Source organism: Amblyomma mixtum, chromosome 1, assembly GCF_055824585.1.
Source record: "Amblyomma mixtum isolate Tamu chromosome 1, ASM5582458v1, whole genome shotgun sequence".
Taxonomy (NCBI): Eukaryota; Metazoa; Arthropoda; class Arachnida; order Ixodida; family Ixodidae; genus Amblyomma; species Amblyomma mixtum.
The window spans coordinates 130,791,739-130,812,711 of NC_143012.1; the positions used below are offsets into that span (position 1 = coordinate 130,791,739).

Here is a 20,973-nt window from a genome sequence, read left to right on the forward strand (position 1 = left end):
CGAAATTTTTGAAGCGCCCGCACAATGGCCAAAAATTTCTTTTCAGTGACGGAGTAATTGGTCTCGGCCTTGGTTAGAGTCCGACTGGCGTACGCCACGACGTATTCTTCAGCGCCAGATTTGCGTTGGGAAAGAGCAGCGCCGAGGCCGGCGTGTCTGGCGTCGATGTTAAGTTCGGTAGGCGCAGCCGGGTCAAGTTCGCGAAAAATGAGAGGCTAGGTAACTAGAGTGCGAAATTTCGCGAACTCAGTGTCGCAAGCCGGCAACCAAGCAGAAAGGTTGTGTCCACCGAGAAGTTGCATCAAAGGAGCTATGATGGTCGCAAATTATCGGGCGAAGCGCCGAAAGTAGGAATACAAGCCAGTAAAGCTGCGGAGTTGCTTGATTGAGCTCGGTTTCGGGAACGCAGCGACAGCTCTGAGTTTGGCTGGCTAAGGAAGGATGTCATCTTCTGACATTGAATGCTCTAAAATGGTGAGTTGGCGGGCAGCGAAATGGCACTTGTTCAGACTGAGCTGCAGACCAGCGTCGGTCATGGACTTCAGGACCGTCTCAGGGCGAGTGGTAGTGAAGTCGTAGGAGAACACCACAATGTCGTCCAAGTAGCAAAGACATATCTGCCCCTTCAAACCCAGAAAGATAGTGTCCATCATGCGTTCAAAGGTGGCGGGCGCGTTACATAGGCAGAACGGCATGACGTTGAACTGAGAGTCCACTGGGAGTGACGAAAGCTGTCTTGGCCCGATCCCCCTCCGCCATGGGGACTTGCCCGTAGCCAGACCGTAAGTCGAGACAGGAAAAAAATTCGGCTCCATGTAGACAGCCAAGCGCCTCGTCTTTCGGGGGGTAGACGTCCTTGCGTGTGATTACATTCAAGCGTCGGTAATCCACAAAGAACCGAACAGATCCGTCTTTCTTTTGTACTAAGACGACCGGTGAAGCTCAGGGGCTGTTGGACGGCTGAATCACACCTCTGCAGAGCATGTCATCGACTTGCTCATCAATAATGCGGAACGTTGGTGTAACGGCGCATGCTCACCAGTGTAGATGCGATGAGCCACAGTTGAGGTCCGATTCAACGATGGTTGCTGGGTGTCAAAAGAAGTGCGGAATCTGTGCAGCATTTCGAGGAGCTGGCGCGTTGATCATGAGAAAGGGCGTTGTCAAGGGCGGTGGTCAAGGCAGCCGGTATAGAACAATGTGATCGGAACGAACAGGCTCGGCGTGTCCAAGGCATTCACCACGGTGTAAAGTGAGTGGGCAGAAAGAGTCATTGCTGATGGCTGGATCGGCGCGGCTGCTTTGTACAGTAAGAAGGGCGAAGGGTAGATAAAGACATAATTGCGAGACGAAAAGAGAAGACGATGTGAAGAGGACGGTACGTTCAGAAAAAGGGACACAGGTGACAGGAACAAGGGCACAAGACGAAGGTCGGATAACGGTATATTGCGAAACGTCGTAGCGGTCGTCGGTGCGTCACAGAGCGAAGAAATCTCGACTTCCGCACAGCCGCAATGAATTACGGCTTGTTGACGCGATAAGAAGTCCCACCCTAAAATAATGTCCTCAGAGCAGCCCCGGAAAACAATGAACTGATACATACAGGAATTTTGCAAGATATATACAGGGTGTCCACGCTAACTTTAGCCAAGGGTTGAAAAATAAAATATTTGAGTTAGGCCTGGGACACCACTTACTTACATTTATCAACCGGCTTGCGCATCATAGGCAATTTTTTGTTTTTGCAATTAATTAATTAGCAATTAAGATAGTTTTTCTAAATGCGTAAATATTGACTTTAGACATAAAATGTGAATAGCAAATTTGGAGAACACCTTCAAAACCCCCATTCCATTTATTTGCGATAAAGAAAACCTAACATGTATCTTTTTTCCGAGCTCCAAAGAAAGCCCGTGAAATACAAAAAAAAATCACGTGACTAGCGCATTCGCTCGCCACGATTGTGCTGCTCTCAACCGTGGCTTGAGTGAACGATATCAGCTGCTGGCAAGGCGCGACGACCTCAATGCGCCGGCAGGCCGATATGTCAACGGTGGTTGCGCCCCCCCCCCCCCCCCCCGCCCGCCTGCAAGCGTGACGGTGCAAGTTGCAGCGAACGCGCCGGGCATTGTAAGCTTTGTAAGTTGCCTGTCCTCTTTTGCCTCTCAGTGGCGAATAAAGCTCGTCGAATTTGTGTTTATCACCTTTGGCCATTTCATAGCTCACAATGCCCGGCGCGTTCGCTGCAACTTGCACCGTCACGCTTGCAGACTTGCTCGCGCGAGGGGGCCGCAACCACCGTTGCCATATCGGCCTGCCGGCACATTGAGGTCGTCGCGCCTTGCCAGCAGCTGATTTAGTCCACTCAAGCCGCGGTTGAGAGCAGCACAATCGTGGCGCGCGAAAGCGCTAGTCACGTGATATTTTTGTATTTCCCGGGCTCTCTTTGGAGCTCGGAAAAAAGATACACGTTAGGTTTTCTTTACCGCAAATAAATGGAATCGGGGTTTCTGAAGGTGCTCTCCAACTTTGCTATTCACATTTTATGTCTAAAGTCAATATGTACGCATTTAGAAAAATTATCTTAATTGTTAATTAATTAATTGCAAAACACAAAATTGCCTATGATGCGCAAGCCGGTTGGTAGATGTATGTAAGTGGTTTCCCAGGCCTACCTCAAATATTTTATTTTCTAACCCTTGGCTAAAGTTAGCATGGACACCCTGTATATACAGTACATAGCATGTGCCCGCAGAAGCGCAAGCGCTTGTGGGCGGGCCACGGCAGTCACAACAGCATGCGGTCAATACAAGACGCTGAAAGTGCACAATTTACAATCCAAAAAGAAGAGGAAGAAGAAAAAATTAGCAATAACACAAAGCCGAAATATTAAATATAGTTCAGTCAACAAATTTAGCGATTGATAATTGTGTAAAGCAAAGAAAATCTGCAGTTAATAAATGGAACACAAATTTCAAAAAGAAGATAGAAATTACAAAGCAACTCAGTATTTCCTTTCATTGAAACTTTCAAACCAAGCTTGCAGTCCAGATTTCACAGTCCAGATGGCGTAGAGAACGTCCTGGTTCGTGACTCGGGCCGTACAGGTGGCGAGCGGCTGTAAGTATTGTGCAGTTGCGGTGCGGAGTGAAACGCCAGAAAGCGGCAAGACAACTTTTCGAGTCAAACGGCAGAATCTAGCACCTGTGACGGACACAGCAACTCCGGTATCTACAAGTGCAAGGGTAGCGACGTGTTCAATGGAACGTTCAATTAAATTTTGAGGGGACGAGGCAGGACTTTCAGAGGACGACGAAAGCGCAGTTCGTGGTGCAGTTCTTGCTGGTGCTGCCAACGTCAGTCATCGAGGTGAGGAGATGACGGCTGCGGAGCTCAAGGGTGTAGAGAGAAGATCGAAACCCGCGTCCTCCACCAAGTGTACGGCGGAATTTAGCACACTGGCAGCCGTCAGAAACGCAGCACTGATGTTCTCGTTTCGGATATCGTAGTTGTTGCTGCCACGTAGTGTTCCGGGCGGCCACACTTCTCGTCTTCTTTTACGTCTAGGCTTTCAGCGCAACTTCTTCACTAAAGGTACATAGTATGAGCAGTAAGGTTTGGTTTGGTTTGGTTTATGGGATTTAACGTCCCAAAGCGACTAAGGCTATGAGAGACGCCGTAGTGGAGGGCTCCGAAATTTCGACCACGTGGGGTTCTTTAACGTGCACTGACATCGCACAGTACACGGGCCTCGAATTTCATTAAGGATGCATTTTTTCTATAGTATACAGGCCACTATCAGATGATGCAAATAAGTTTCTTTCTTTCTTAGATACGTTTTTCGGTCTTGTGGCAGCGCAAGCAGTCGACTTAATTCTTGGCGGAGACATAAACGCGAACTTGCATTATGTGCATTAAAAAAAATGCAACCATTGATTACCTCCAGAGGCCTTAGCAACGTCATTACCCAGCCGACACGAATAAACAGGGTAGTACTTCTTTATTAAACGTATTTATAACAAACATAAATGTGGACTGTACTACTGCGGACACAATTCAAACCGACATTAGCGATCACTTGGCCATATTCGCGTTAGTCGAGGAAGCATGGGATATCTCGAAGGTGCGCCATGAAATATATATTCAAGTGATAACACCACCACAAATTGAAACGTTTCCCGATGCCATCAGGCAAAAAACATGGGCTATGGTTTATCAGTCTAGCCACGCGGATGCAGCCTACAATAACTGTACTGAAGTTTTCAATCCCATATATCACTTAAATTTCCCTTTCAAATTAGTAAATAAGCAACGCAAGGCATGCAAACCGTGGTTGACTAATGAGCTCGTTGAAAGGATTCTACACAAAAATGCCCTATACGGCATGTTCAAGAAACTACAGATTCAACAATATCTACCAACTTCAAGTCATATCGCAACAAACTGTCGTTCTAAGAGGATTCTGGTGTGAGCTAGTTGATTTATGCTTAATAAAGAGATTCACACAGCACTACGGAACGAGGACAGAAAGAACACAAAAACACCGGACGGGCGCTGTTGTGGCAGCGCAAGAAAGAAAACACCAAGAAAACACAGGCAGCGCCCGTCCTGTGTTTTCGTGTTCCTTCTGTCCTCGTTCCGTAGCGCTGTGTGAATCTGCTTTTTAAATTGACGTCAATGAAAAAAAAATCGAAAGATATGTACTAGTTTGGCATTATCTGCAATGAAAATATTTTCACGTTGTAATGACGGCAGTCCAGCGATCAGGAAGACACCAATAAGACTCGCAAAAGACGCTCTTTATTTGGACTTACTTGCGCCCGCAAAAGAATTAAACAGCACGAGAGCGGCGTAAGCAACAAACTTGCTCGCCAGTCGTCGAACTACGAATTCCTGCCGCTCGCTGCATCGCTCAATTTAAAGCTGGCAAGGAAGCTTCGAGATAAAAGGTCAAAATCAACAAAAGTATTCTGAAAAAACCTAGATGCAGTCCTTCATGGCTGTGATCAATCGAGATTAGTCTGGTCGCTTCTGGCGTCAAGAACAAAAATGATAACACCCCTTTCACGCGGCCTTGAGCTCGAACCAAGGGACACTACAATGATACGTGGCATTACCCCCCTCCCAAAGAAGCATCGTCTCGATGCTTTAATATGAAAAAAAAAAACACGGAGAATGCAAACTTCGAGTTCCTTAGCGTTCATAAGAGGTTTAAGGCGTACGACACGTACGACTTCCGGGCGTGGGCGGCGTCACTGAGATGCTGTCGTGCCGTCGGGGATGACTTCATAGTCGAGGACACCGATGCGATGGAGAACCCTGTACGGGCCAGAGTAGCATCGCAGCAACTTCTCACTCAATCCACGGGGGCGAACTGGCATCCATATCAAAACACGATCACCTGGCTTGTAATGCGTGTCTCGTCGGCACAGACTACAGCGTCGGGCATCGGTGTGCTGGAGATCTTTAAAGCGAAGCCGCGCAAGTCTTCGGGCTTCTTCGGCGCGATGTAGGTAGGCGGCGACATCGAAGTTGTCTTAGTTTGAAACGTGCGGGAGCATTGCGTCGAGTGTTGTCGTGGGCTTCCTGCCGTATACAAGCTGGAATGGGGTAGACCTGGTTGTCTCCTGGACGACAGTGTTATAGGCGAAGACCACGTAGGGCAGAATGGTGTGCCACGTGTTGTGTGCGGCGTCGATGTACATGGAGAGCATGTCTGCGATGGTTTTGTTCAGGCGCAGTGTGAGTCCGTTGGTTTTCAGATGACAGGCAGTTGTCCTCCGATGGCTTGTCTAACTGTGGTTTAAGATGGGTTGCGTCAGCTCCGCTGTAAACGCCGTTCCTCTGTCTGGGGTGAGCACTTCGGGGGCGCCGTGTCGCAGGAGAATTCGTTCGCCGAAAAACTTTGCGACTTCTGTTGCGGTACCACTAGGCAACGCTTTTGCTTCTGCATAGCGGGTCATGTAGTCGCTAGCCACGATGATCCACTTGTTACCTGATGGAGAAGTCGGAAACAGGCAGAGGAGGTCCATCGCTATTTGCTGAAAGAGTTTAGTTTGAGGTGGTATGGGGTTCAGGAGTCCGGCTGGTCTAATCTGAGGCTTTTTGCGCAATGGGAAACATTGTCAGCTATCATTGTCAGCTACCTTTGTTTTGATGCCAGTATTTTTCGGGGAAGTTGGTTTGCAACACCTAGGCTTGGCCATTTCGGATTTGGGCGACTGCCCTTACGACACTCACTCCTCGATCCAGGAGTAACTGGGTGTTTCCCTCGGCGGCGCATTCAGCTGTTTCGATGTGTCCAATACCTATGCAAGCGAGGACACTTCATCTGGGCGGCACGTTGATGAAGCGCTGCCTGGGTCCAGTAAGTGGCTTCTAGGTAGCTGGCGTCGAGGTGGTGCTCGAAGTGCTCAGGCTGGCGTCGCTGGCGGCGTCGTTGGAGGAGGAAGAGGAAAACTTTTATTCTCTATTTACAGTGAGAGGTCGATGGGGCGCGCCGGAACGGCCCACAGCTTACAAACACTAGGAGGGATCTCTAGTCTGGGGTCCCTGTAGCTTCCGCAGCGGCCCGGGCTCTAGCTACCAATGCCTGTTGGGCTTGGAGTTCGGAGCAGCCGCGCAGGGCAACTTCCCACTCCTCTCGGGAGGGGTGGAGGTGGGGTGGGTAGGTAGGATTGAAAGGGCATGCCCACACCATGTGGTAGTTGCGCGAAAACTCCCCAGAGTGCGGGCACGCGCGCGAGAAAGCTGAAGTGGTTGGGGAAATTTTGGTGGGGGTCCGCTATTGCGAGGCGCTGTTGAAAATTTGCAACCTGCCCACGGAGAGGAAATATTTCTTATTGTTCGGCTGATATTGCAGGCGGTTTAGATTGAGAAGGGGTAGGGAGGGGAGGAGCTGCCCTGCCCGCGCCGCTCACCTGTGAGTGTTGCTTGACATCGTTCACCCACGTCTTGGAGCCGCCGTTCTGGGGTGGTTCGGGGTGCTTCGGTGCACCGACATGAGACGTCGGTGGCGCAGCTGTAGGTTTCGCCTGGTACCCCGTAGAGGGATTAAAAGGCTGGTACGTGGCTAGGTCGGTCACCTTGACCTTGATCTTTTCCGGGCGACGCTTGCCACGCCTGCTTCGGTTCCGCTTGGATTTACGCCCGCGCTCCGCATGGGGGAGGGGGGGGGGGGGCTGGATAGCGCGATATTTAGCCGTACACGCAGGGCCCCCGATGGCACGGGCCCCGCCACACACTGAGCACTTTGGGTTACACTAGTGAGGGGCCTGCTCCAGCCTCTGGCCGGGGCAGGCGTCCACGCGGTGGCCGACCACAACGTAATGTCCGCAGGCTGCAATGGTTCGCTGGTAATGCCTGACTTGCACAAGCACCGAATCGTAATGCACGAAACGTGGCTTTTCTATCTGGCGAAAGTCACTCTTGTTGGAGCTCCCAAATTACGCACATCACGATCGTGCCGTACGCCACTGGAGGCTAGTCCGGAGCGAGTCCGTAGTGTCAGTGTTACGGACGCTAACGACGCCGTAACAGACGTCCTTGCCGTCTTGGCATAGGTACCCCACAAGGGGGACCCGCCCGTCGGGTGCATTAAGTTCAAAATCCCCGAGTACATGATCGGCTAGCTCGGGCTTAGCATCCTGAACAATAATAAGATTTTGTTCTCTTACCGGTGTTATGGTAAGGCCTGTTACGGGTTGCGTGCCCAGGAGAGGCGTGAACGCCTGGCCGTAGCCGGTCTCCTGGAACGTCTCGTAGAACGAGACGCGGGTCCGAGGTTTGATGACTACTTAGTCGTCTGTGCAGGCTTGGGGATAACAGGCGGTTTCCACTTCGTGAGTAGTCACCGATGGCGGCCCGCCGCGCGCCGGGTGGGTTACTGTTGGTTTCCGGTGTAAGCGCCGGCCACGTCTACGGACGCCTGCTTGGTCCTGCACTCGGCGCAGCACCGCGGGGTTCAACGCGGCGCTGCGAGAACTTTCCGAAACTGGGCCTCCGGTTACCGCTTGGTTAACCGTGGTCCAGTGCATACTTTCGGGGTCGTAGCCCCGGCAGGAGACTTGCGTAGCAGCCATGCTGGCATCGGCGGCCAGCGGCCCCGATGTGCCGGGTGCCGGGTCGGCCGTTACGCCTAGCCGCGCCACCGGCCCAATCGGGTGATATGTTGCCCGATAAAGGGGTTCAACCGAGCCCACCTTGGAGAAACTGATGTCTAGATGTTCCCGGCGGCTTTCGGTGCATCTTGCGGGGATCAGGCTGAGACTAGACTTCCGCTGGCCCGGTTGAAAATCGGCAGCGCCGATGCACAGGACGTCTGACTCCCCGTCGTTGGCGGCGTCCCGGTCCGAGCTCCCGTGGAGGCGACGCTGGCCGATGTTGGCGTGGAGGGCACCACCCGGATAGGTGGAGGCACCCATGCCCGTAGCAGGTGGTTGCGTCAGCCGTTGACTCTCTGAACGAGCTCAAGAACGGCAGAACATCCACGGTGCGACGCCATAAAACTCGAATCACCGGAGCAGTAGCCGGCGTTGCTCTCTTCCAGGCGAAGTGTTCCTGACCAGTCGGAACCTCCGCTTCTCTGTTCTTCCCCCTCCCTCCTCCCGTGTCACGCTATCCCTCGCGTTTTAGAGCCTTGGCGTTGGTACACGTCATCCCTGTCGTCATTGTCTTCTCTCCTCCACCAACCATCTCTTCCCACCCCACCAAGTACTTCTTCATCTTTATTCTCGGGTTTATTCACGTCATGCTTCTCGTCATCCGCATCGTCTTCTCTAAACTTGTTTAGTTCATACTTTTATTTCAAACTTCATACTATATGTGACAAGGGCCCCCTCTCTCAACAGTTTTTTTTTTGCCACAAAAACTGCTCACCTCATCGCCATCTTCAAGCCTTCCAGCCAATCGACTATCATCTGTGGCGATTCTGGACCACGCACACAGCACACAGCAGATGTCAAGCACACACCAAAAGCACACCACTGGCGCAGCACACCATATTGCATTTACGGAACGTTAACACACCACTGGCGTTGTCCGTGTGGTGTCTGTGATAAACATGTCAATGTCGACAACACATTTCCTTGTATAAGCACACAACAAACACAACAACAACCAAAAGATACATCACAGAGATAGCTAAATCTTTTCAGTTGGCTCTACTAGTTTTAGGCTCCACGAGTCCGCTCGAACGTTATCTCTGCTTTTAATACATTCCACCTGGAATGAGTATTCTTGCAAGGCCAAACTGCATCTCATCACTTTACTATTGCTCATTTTGGCATTGTTTAAGTATTCAGGCGGCTGATGATCTGTTTGTATTCTGAAATGTCTCCCATAAATGTGAAGTCTCTTTACAGCCCATACCGTCAGCAGGCATTCCTTTCCATAGTGGAGTATTTGCGTTCACTAGCCAATAATCTCTTGCTCGCAAAAAATACCGGATGTAGCATGCGATTCTTTTCTTGCAAAAGTACGGCTCGTAATGATCTATCTGATGCAGAGCGAAGAGCAATTTTTTTTTCCCAAATTCGAAGCAAGCAGGAAAGGCGGTTTTCACATATGCCCTTTTAACATCACAAATTCGCTCTGATGCTCAGCAGTCTAATTAAGCTTATTCCTTGCAGCCTTCCTAGTGAGTTCGACAAGCGGATCGGCTATATCGGCATAATCAGGAATAAAATCGATGTAGTATCCCGTTAAACCAAGGAACGACTGACCCTGCCGGACCCCTCAGAGAGCCAGAATATGAGTCTCCGGAGCGTGGTTCCCGAGACTGGTTATTGTTATCTTGAGGGTCCCACAGGTACGGGACCAGCTCTTCCCTTTGGAAATGTGTGCTGGCACACGTCACACGAGCGAGCAAAGCGTTTAACGTCACTCTGGACACCTGGCCAGAAGAACTTCTCGGTAATTCTAGACACCGTTTTGTGAACACCCCAGTGTCCGTCCATAATGGCATCATGTCGTAAGCGTAATACTGTCTCTCGCATATCTTTCGGTACCATCAGCTGTCGGACCCGCCTTCCTGAACTAAATGTGCATTACCTGTGCAGAAGACATTTTGCCAATGGTATGCGAATGACGTATGACCCCTCTTTCTTTTCACCTTTTCCTCAACTCTTTCGAAGCAGATTTTCATGCTCCGGTCTTCTCTTTGCCTAATAGCAATTTCGTCCGGTGTTACACTCAGACACATCTTAACGGGAGTAGAGAGTGGAAGCTGCGTTGCTCGGGATGCGATTCGACCTCTTGTCTCCACTGCCGACGAGAGACTGACTGCCCCATCACCCGCCTGAGCTGTCGTGGGCCTTTCCTCCTTTGGGCGTTCTTCAACGTCGAGCATCCTCCACTCGGGATCGGGGTCCTCGACACTTCTTGCACCCGTAATGTTTCCCAAGATCGTAATTGCTTGTTCTACGCATTTTGCCACTACCTATTCAGTATAATATGTCGTGGTCACTACAATCCTGGTCTCAGGAAGGTATCCACAGGAATGACGGCCGACGCTTCCCCTGTAATATCCTTGTCCTTCACCAGGCTTCTCCGAACAAAGACTGTGTTTGCTTCGCGGTCTCTAGGCGTTAATAAAGGGCGGTCCCCTATTTCCCCAACCACGGCCGACATTGCTGCTTTCGACTTGGGTATTCCACTCAGCGCCTCATTTTCCTGCGGCATTTGCGCTCCTCTTAGCTATGACACTTCAGACGGGGTGACAAGTTCTACCCTAGAGTCAACAACGCATTCAGCTCGGTCTACCGTTCTATATCGGCACTCATCCACAGTATGACCTCTCCTCCTATAAACTTGGCACACAACCTGTGCCTTTTGGGCAACGCTACTTGTCTGACAGTCAACTGCACGGCCTCCCACCTTGCCAGAGAGGAAACATCTTACTGGCGCCTTAGAAGCACCGCCATAGGCTCCTGATTTTGTCGCATCTGTCCCTACAACCGTTTGAGTTTCCTCCTTTGCCTTACTCATATTTCTCAGCTCTTGAGCCTCGAGGATTTAGTCTGCAGTGTCGGCAAACTATTCCAATGAAAACAACTTTCTTTCAGAAAAAGCGATAGCTTTGGACTGCAACATACTAAAAACTGCTCTGTCACCAGCTTGTCACGCACCCCTTCAAAACTCTTTCCTGTGTTTCACATATCAAGCCACCTGTCGAAATAGTTGGTCAGCCTGCAGGAAAACTGCTTAGAGGTTTCAGAATCCTCAGATTTCGCGATGCGAAATCTCTCGCGAAAACCCTCTGTTGTAAGCCTGCATCTTTGGAGGAGTGGCTTCATGACTTTTTTGTAGACCATGGAATCAGCAGCAGACATCCTCCCAAACACATTCAGTGCCTTCCCGACTAAACACATGCTGAACGCCATGGCCCATTCACTGCGTTCCCAGTCTTGACCCAAAGCTATCCACTCGAACCTTTCCAGATATGCGTCCAAATCATCTTTTTTTGTCACCAAAAGGAGCCATCAGCTTTCTTGGACAAACACTGGCCGGTCTAGCAGATTTTGTACCTGCTAAGGAACGCTGATCATCGACCATGATCTCCTCATATCCTCCCGCGACATGCCACTGTTTCCACAAAGAAACTCCTTCTCCCGTTCGATCCTTTTCTCCCGTTCTTTCTCCTCTCTAGCACGTACTATTCGTCTTTTCTCCTCCTCTTTCGCACGCGCTGCTTGTCTTTCTTCCTCCTCTTTGGCAAGCCCTGCTGGTCCTTCCTCCTCCTGTTTAGCAAGCGCTGCTCGGCGTATCTCGCGTTCTTCCGTCGCTGTGGCATCTTCATGTGCCTGTGCTCGCTCCTCTCTCTGCCTATTTGCCGCCTCTTTCTGCCTCTTTGCCTCCTCGTCATAGAGACGCATCGCATTTTCCTTGCTTAAACCTAGCTTGAGAGCCAGTTCTAACATTTTTTGCCAAATCCATGCTTTCTGCCCTCGAGAGATCGTAATAATCCGAGACAAAATAAAAAGAAACAAGGAAATTAATCCTCGCAGAGGCTCGCCACTTAAATTCTTCACGGATCCCCAGAGAACACTCGGGCCGAATGAATGGATTAGACGACAGTTGCACCCACACCGACGCACATTTAATACACCCTACGCGACACAAACACTAGCACACCAAACTACCTGAAGGCACACCGCACGAAGGAGGGGACTAAGGCAGAGACAAACACCGCGCTGACTTGCGACTAGAAGGCTTTATTGCTCGCACGCAATAAATAGGCAAAAAGGAGCACAATCAACACATACAACAGCATCAGTGATGATTGTCAAAAAAACACAACAAACAAAAGCACACAATCGCACCCCACACTAGCGTTAAGATAGTTGTTAAGGCTGTTAAGATAGTCGATTTCTTTTTGTGTTAGCGTGACGGAAGGCTTGCTGACGCAATGGTCAAGACCCCGGATGATTAAAAGAGCTTCAACAATTTCCCGCGTACGTTGGTCCTTATGTTTATACAGTATTGTTTGGTTTGGTTTTATGGGGTTTAACGTCCCAAAGCGACTAAGGCTATGAGAGACGCCGTAGTGGAGGGCTCCGGAAATTTGGACCACCTGGGGTTCTTTAACGTGCACTGACATCGCACAGTACACGGGCCTCTAGAATTTCTCCTCCAAAGAAATTCTAGCCGCCGCGGCCGGGATCGAACCCGCGTCTTTCGGGTCAGCAGCCGAGCACCATAACCGCTGAGCCACCGCGGCGGCTTATACAGTATTGTAGTACGGCTGAAAAAAGGGCTGCATTTACAGGAGAGCCAATGAAGAGCCAAATTGTTTTTGGGAGGACCTCCACCAGCCGAATGTGAAAAAGGACCCCCGAAGGACCTCCACCTGCTGAATGTGAAAAAAATCACGAATCACCATAAGTGCAGTGCCGTAAAAATATTCTGTGTAAGTTAGAGCTATCCTGTGGGCGGTGTTACATTGGTCAAACAGGGCGTTGCCTCAATGATTGCCGAAGTGGACATAAACGCTGCCTAAAACCACCTCCCAAAAGCAATTTGGCTCTGCATTGGCTTTCTTGTAAATCCACCCCTTTTTTAAGCCGTACTACAATACTATATAAACATAAGAACCAACGTACGCGGGTAATCGCTGAAGCTCTTTCAATTCACCAGGGTCTAGACAATTGCGTCAGCGAGCCTTCCGTCGCGCTAACACAAAAAGAAATTGACTATGTTAACAGTTAAGTACGCTAGTGTGGGGTGCGATTGTGTGCTTTTGTTTGTTCCGTTTTCTTTGACAATCATCACTGATGCTGCTGTATCTGTTGATTATGCTCCTTGTCGCCTATTTATTGAGTACGAGCAATAAAGCCTTTTAGTCGCAAGTTAGCCCTGTGTTTGTCTCTGCCTTAGTCATGTCCTTCGTGCGCTGTGCCTTCAGTTTGAACAATGTACCGACTAGCCCAGACAAATACCTTACCACCAAATTAACTTATAAAATCAACACAAACAGAGAATACCAATACACACGGCCCGGGAACACCCAGACTACTAGCGTTCGGCGTTCGAGCTCACGGTTCGGGGCTGATGAAGCGTTGCCTGGGTCTAGGCAGTGGCCTCTAGATAGCCGGCGTCGAGGTTGCGTTCGAAGTGCTCAGGCTGGCGTCGCTAGCGATGCCGTTGGCGGCGTTGTACGAGCTCCCGGTCCGTGGAGGCGACGCTGGCGATTTTGGCACCACCCGGATGGGTGGCAACAACACCCGTGGCCGTAGCAGGTCAGCCGTTGACTCCTGGGGACGGGCTCAGGAACGGCGATGGCGTAGAACTCGAGATCAGCCGGCGTTGCTCTCTTCCACCCGATGTGTTCGTGACCCGCCGGAACCTCCGCTTCTCTGGTCTTCCTTCCATTCCACGCTATCCCTTGCGCTTCTATAGCCTTGGCTTTTCTACACGTCATCCTTGTCGTTGCCGTCGTCGTCTTCTCTTGTCCATCAATCATCTCTTCCCACCCTACCAAATACTTCTTTATTCTCGGGTTAATACACGTCATGCATATTGTCATCGTCGTCGTCTTCTCCGAACTTCTTAGTTCGTACTGTTATTTCAAACTTCCAGTTATATGTGACACCCTTTCGCGATTCTAAGACGGGTTCCCGCCGATCCAACTCTGACAAAGTAACCTGGGCTCCTGGCCACTAGGGTCTACGAGGCAATGAGGCCGCTGATGCGGCCCCCCGAGCCCCCACACGCCGGGCCCCGCATCCTAGCTGTCCTGGCTCTGAATCTCACAAACCGCTTCTGCTGCTCCGCCAAATTCTAATTCACTACTGCGACAGCCACCGCCTCCACCCGGCACCTTCAAAGGCACCTTCAATAAGGGGGAGGAGCGAACTCTGCGGCGCCTGCAGACAGGAACTCTTCTTTCTTTCTTTCTTTCTTTCTTTCTTTCTTTCTTTCTTTCTTTCTTTCTTTCTTTCTTTCTTTCTTTCTTTCTTTCTTTCTTTCTTACTTTCTTTCTTTCTTTCTTTCTTTCTTTCTTTCTTCCTTTCTTTCTTCCTTTCTTTCTTTCTTTCTTTCTTCCTTTCTTTCTTTCTTTCTTCCTTTCTTTCTTCCTTTCTTTCCTTCTTTCTTTCATTCTTTCTTTCGTTCTTTCTTTCTTCCTTTCTTTCTTTCTTTCTTTCTTCCTTTATTTCTTTCTTTCTTCCTTTCTCTCTTTCTTTCTTTCTTTCTTTCTTTCTTTCCTCTTTCCTTCTTTCCCTCTTTCTTTCTTCCTTCCTTTCGTTCTTCCTTTCTTTCTTTCTCGCTTTCTTTCTTTCCTTCTTTCTTTTCTTCCTTTCTCTCTTTCTGTCTTTCTTTCTTTCTTCCTTTCTTTCGTTCTCTCTTTCTTTCTTTCTTCCTTTCTTTCTCTCTTTCTTTCCTTCTTCCTTTCTTTCTTCCTTTCTTTCTTTCTTTCTTTCTGTCGTTCTCTCTTTCTTTCTTTCTTTCTTTCTTTCCTTCTTTCTTTCTTTCTTTCTTTCGTTCTCTCTTTCTTTCTTTCGTTCTCTCTTTCTTTCTTTCCTTCTTTCTTTCTTTCTTTCTTTCTTTCTTCCTTTCGTTCTCTCTTTCTTTCTTTCTTTCTTTCGTTCTCTCTTTCTTCCTTCCTTCCTTCCTTTCTTTCTTTCTTTCTTTCTTTCTTCCTTTCTCTCTTTCTTTCTTCCTTTGTTACTTTCCTTCTTTCTGTCTTTCTCTCTATCTTTCTTTCTGTCTTTCTCTCTATCTTTCTTGCTTTCTTTCTCTCTTTCTTTCTTCCTTTCTTCCTTTTTTCCTTCTTTCTTTCTTTTATTTCTTGCTTAGACGTTTGTGTCCTGCCATCGCCAAACACCTTGATCCATATATAGATGAGCGCTGCCCGCATTGTGGAGAGACCTGCGATATCTTGCACATGGTGTGGGCATGTACTGAGAATTCGCACCTTCCTCCTTCCCCAGCCTCACCTGAGAGTCATGGGACACTGCCCTCCTCAATTGCTCCACACTGAAGTCCCAAAGGGCTCTAGTAAAGCGGCCGCGAGACGGGGCCTCGTCGTGCGGTGTCCCGGACTAAGGATACCGACCATGAAGCGTGGTGTTCTGACTCCCACACTATCTTTGAGTATTGAAAATGTTTTTCACCACCACCAACACCCCTTTCGCGAAGCACCTATTAATGAACTTGTCAGATTACTGGTGTTTGCCAACTCTTTTCCTTTCGAGTGCATTGCTGTCTTCGTGTGTCCTGTTTCGAACTGAATTTTAAATTCGGAGGTCGTGGGTTCGGATCCCACCGGCGGCATGTGGTTATTTTTTCTTCTGCTTTTCTATCAATATCTTTAAGCGATAACATATTCAGTAATATTCTAAATTGATCAACACCACGAAATAAATATATGAATTATAAAAAAAAATCCCCTGTGCCCCTTGGTTTCTGTGGCTGTTCGCTTCTGTCACATTCCTACTAAAGAGTTTGGTTAATATTTCTACATGTTTGCTGGCTGGAAGCGTCTTCTTTTGAACTGCATTTCACACTTCTTAACTCTGTTAGTTGCCAATGTAAAGAGAGCGTAACAAATAGCGGGTTAAAAAATTGCCGCGGTGGCGGAAGCCATCAGAAAACAACATTTCTCTGCTTACACCGCCGCTGGTTCTAATTATGCTTGGGGCATGAGTTATCCTTGCTGGCTACCGTTCTCAAGAAGTACGTAAGTCTTAGGATAAGTTCAGCCTCAGGTTTGCGCTATTTCAATTCAATTTGCCAAGAATTAGAGTTTTTATAGCATTTCAATCTTAATAAATATCTTCAGCTTGAACATAAGTGGACGAGAAAATTCGACTCAATAAAGTGTGAGCCAGCTTAGTGTGTTTTCACTATGGACATTTTAGAAACCACCTGCCTGTTCTCAAAGCATTTCTGCAATTGCCTCGCCATATTTCCGATGTTCTTTGATCACACAAACACAGCTCTTGCAAGTCTGCGTATATCGATTTAATACTGAAGATAGTTCTGGCGGGGCCGTAGACGAAGGAAATTTTTGAATGCTTTCTTCCATATTGCCAATAGCTTAATGCGGGAGAGCTGCCGGCTCGATACGTCAGTTCCGGCCACTAAGGCAATTTCGCAGCGGTGATCCAAATTTTCCGTTCCAGCAGGGCCCTGCGTGGACAAGTGTGCTAGGAGGTTCGTAGTCTCTCTTGAAGCAAGATAATCTGTTCTGAACGAAAATTTATGTTGTGCATGCGGCCAATAACACCCCACGGGCGTAGATGCTGTGATGACAAGACGGGGGAGTGGAGCGGCTTTAACGGCTCAACTCCGTCCACGAGGGCCCACCGCGACGCAATTCCTGCACGAGGAAGGATTGCGGATGGCGCGCAACGACAGCTTCCCCAGAGTCGTTGAGCCCCGTGCTGGGAATCAGCGCGCAGGCGGGTAATCCTCGCCGCGGGAGACGGCGCCGCCGCGTAATGAGCGGAGCTTCACCACGTGCCCATCGCAGTACTCACTGTCAGCGTCTTGCAGCTCAGACTGCGCAGAGGCGGTGCACACGGGACGCATCCAAGAGAGCACGGTGAGCCATACGCTTTGCTACGAGGATGATCATTACAGTCACGCAAAGAATATTCATGCTGTGAGGCGGTGCTTCCCGAGTTTTCTCGACATTTCAGTGTGAACTGGACTTATGCTTGCGCGTGATTTTAATTTTTTTTACTTACCACCATAGCTGCGTGAAGAATCTTCTCCAAGCTAAGCACTGTCAAAGTGTTCTATTGAATTTTGAAGCGAAAAGCTTCACTACGCTAGTCAACACCACTCTTCTCGTCAGCCGGCGTATGTCGGGGCACGAGTGACGTCGCGCACGGCGCAGGCTACTGCGCATGTGCGCCGCCGCTTCTGCTCCTTGCCACCGTTTCACCTTTCGCCGCAGCCGTGCGTAGTGCGCATTTGAAAAGAGGGGTGTACTATAAGGCGCCCTTGCCCATAAAACAGGCGCACGCTGCCGCGCGTCACCGTTTGGCGTTCGCCGCAAGCGTGTGTCCATCGCGGATCACCGCAGCTTTTCGCTTCGAAATATCCAGGCTTAACCTTAGCTAAGCCGCAGCCATTTTTTTCCTTCATTTACTTCTTGATTTATTGAATTTCCTTTTTTGAAAAGGGCCACGAATGTGCATTCTACTTATTCAGGTCTATTTTCATTACAATGGTTGTTCAGGCGAATTTGGTCCGCCGTGACGCTCCTGACGCCTGCTTCGTTCTCTCCGCGTCTTCAAGCGCTACATGTTTCATTATTTTCATTCCCAGGAATTTTTTTCTTTCGGGGTGTTGCCTGAGGGCACTGAACAAAATAGTAAAATAGGCATGAACAGATACCAGATGGTCTGTCTTTGCGAAATTAGTCCGAGCAACGGAGTCTGCTTCTCAAGCCTATAGTGAAACCCTTAGGGCGACATAAAGAGTAAGTTATCCCGTAAAGTGAGGCCAAGGTTCTTCTTACGTTGCACGGATTTAACGAAAATTGGGGACATAAAGGCTCCTCACTTGGGTGTCATCCGTATAACCACTCCACTGTGTAAACCTCATCGTACATTACTTCTATATTGATGTCTCGCATTGTAAAGCAAGAATTGGTAAAAAAGCATGGAATGTTAGCAAGAGCGCAAAAAAGTTAGATGGGCGAATGAGATTAAGAACTTTGCGGGGATACGGTTTCAGCAGCTAGCACGTGACGGGGTTAGACAGATGAGGGAGAGCCTTTGTCTTGCAGTGAACGCGGTCAGGCCGATGATGATGCACAGCCGCAGCAAACCCCGTTCCTTGGTTGCCTTTGGGAAAGACGGTGTGCAAAATAACGCTATTTCGTCATCAAATAATATAATATATTTTTGAAACACCACGGAAATTGTATGCAGTTTTTTACGCCAGGAAAAGTAACTGACGATAGGGGCGGTATTAATGGCTGCCGAGAAAGAGAAATTTAAACAACACGCAAGAAGGAAGGCCTGATCAAATTGCCATGGCAAATGAGCAGATAGGATGAGTACAAGCAAGAAAAAGCTGGGGAAAGGTGGTTTCACTGCTGAATGTGTTCATTTATTTAGTATCAGCAGCAGACACTATGCAGAGCCTGATGCAAGGACAGAAGCTAAAGGTTTTACAGTTGAGAAAAGGGGCACATGGACGCAGAAAAAGAAGCACAAGGGCAGGACCCTGTCCTTGTAATTATTCGCGTGTGTGTACCCTTTATTTAGCAATGGATTTCAAACAACTAGCCCAGCTTCCCGCAATTCTAAAAGGTGTAGATGCCTGACAATACCTCTCAACCTACGTAGTTCACAGAGGTACCGTTAGAATATTATGTCAGATAACATATGCAAAACAGAATTTTTTTCCTTCCTGGAATGGTACAAGCAACGGACCGGAGGGAATGCCGGCTTGTTTTTAAGCATGAAATGCTTTTAGCTCCCGTTGTCGGCAGTGTGGTGACGTCACGCCGAGACCGAGAGCCAACATCCGGGCAATGAATTCCACTCATCCGGGCACTGAAACGAGAACATCCGGGCACTGTAGGGGATTTAACGAGACTCATGCGTGATCTGTCAGGGGCTTTGAGAGAGGGCCGCTTAGAGCAAGAGGGGAGCTCCAGGGCGAGAAGGGCTTTGGGCAAAAAAACTGCTTCCGCGCCGTCCCCAAGGATGGCGCTGCGGTCCCACACTCACGCATGTAAAAGACCGGCCCATTGGCCTTCAGATCATGACGTTTCCCCCTTTGGCAGGCAGATGTATACACGCTCACGGAGTATTCGAACGCGCTGCATATACATTCTTGTCAGGCCTGCGTCTCGTCGTGCCCGCGCACGCTTCTGCATCGTCCTGCATTTCCATGCCGCCACCGTCACAGCTGCTTAAGCCGAGCAATGGAGCCTGATGAAAGGAGAGGTAGGAAGCGTCTTGCCGAACGCGATCGCCTTGCGAGTGATACGCCACAGCAGAAGACTACTCGCCCCTGCCGACAACGCCATGATTATGCGGGCGCTCCCGAAAGCGACAAGGCCGCCACGGTTCACGGCTGCCTACCCAAGCCCGCACTATTGCAGGCGATCGCTTCGACGCAACAAGAGTTTGGTGTGGTGCGGTGGATTGAATACTAGACCCATTTCAAGATTTTGACTAGTACCATCTACAACCAAACGTGTTATGCCCGTAAACATTTCATGCTTACTCTACTCTCGGCTACGAGAGAGGCAGAGATTTTTTGAAACGTTATGCTTAACCGGTGAGTAACTTCCTTTCCTCTGTATTTTAAAAAGCACTCCGCGAAGGGCGCCTGCCATCAGAACGGAAAATCGCAAAATAGTCCCCGTGCCAAATCAGGCCACTTATCCAAGCCGGCGAACTTTCGTCCTATTTCCCTCACCTGCACGTGTTGTAAATTACTAGAGCATATAATTTTAAAATACATTGCGGAGTTTGTAGATGTACACAGCCTGCTCAATCTCAATCAGCACCGTTTTCGATACCGTTTATCTACCGTTACACAGCCCATTGAACCCTTCATGACTTCGCGTTAGGCATAAACAACCAATCGCATACTGATGTCATTTTTTTAGATCTATCCAAAGCCTTTGACCGTGTGTCTCACACCGAATTCTGATGTAAACTAGAGAAATCATTTGGAGATGGGTAGATTCTTTGTTGGATTAAAGATTACCTTACCAATCACTACCAGTTCGTACAGCTTGGTGACTGCATTTCGGACACGGTTCGTGTACTATACGGTGTTCCCTAGGGCTCAGTACTTGCTCCGCTCTTGTTTCTACCTTACATCAATGACATGAATGCCAGTGTGCGCCTATTCGCAGACGACTGCGTGAATTATCATGAAATAAAGATCCCCAATGACAAAGTAGGCCTCAACAACGACCTGAACAGTGTCGCGCAGTGGTGCGAAAAATGGCAGATGGTTACGAACACAGACAAAACCGTTTATATGTCAATTACGAGAAGACGGCAATGTTAAATCTTAAATATCGCCTCCACAATATCCCTCTGTGTAAAGTGCATGAATATCATTACTTGAGTGTATCGATCACATCAGATCTTAGCTGATCAGCGCACGTTCGAAACATCACTAATAAAGCTACAAATAAACTATTTTTGCAAACATGCATTACGTCATTCTACCCCCAGCACAAAGGAGCTCGCATACGTCACGCTAATTCGCCCTGACCATGAAAACGCGAAAATAGCCTGGTTTGCAAACACAAAAACCGATGTGACCATGTTAGAAAGCGTGCAGCGCAAGGCTGTTCGGCCTGTATTCAACAGGCACCGCCGCACTGAATCGCCATCTGTACTAATACGGCGCTCAGCCCTACCGACGCTGACAAATCGAGCAAAGGTACATCGGTTGAAGTTTTTGTTCTCACTACTTAGCAATTCCTTTAAGATTTATCCCTCAGCCTTCATTACCATCAACCGCTCTAGACCTACGCGTCACAAA

General features: G+C 48.9%; 1 protein-coding gene and 1 pseudogene across 5 annotated transcripts in view; both read right to left on the bottom strand.

Annotated features, from left to right (window-relative positions):
• LOC149367607 (FMRFamide receptor-like) overlaps positions 1–20,973 on the bottom strand; it is a 1,196,541-nt gene that overhangs the window by 52,329 nt on the left and 1,123,239 nt on the right. The gene's annotated exons all lie outside the window — the stretch shown is intronic.
• On the bottom strand, positions 8,874–12,149 carry LOC149367608 (uncharacterized; annotated as a pseudogene).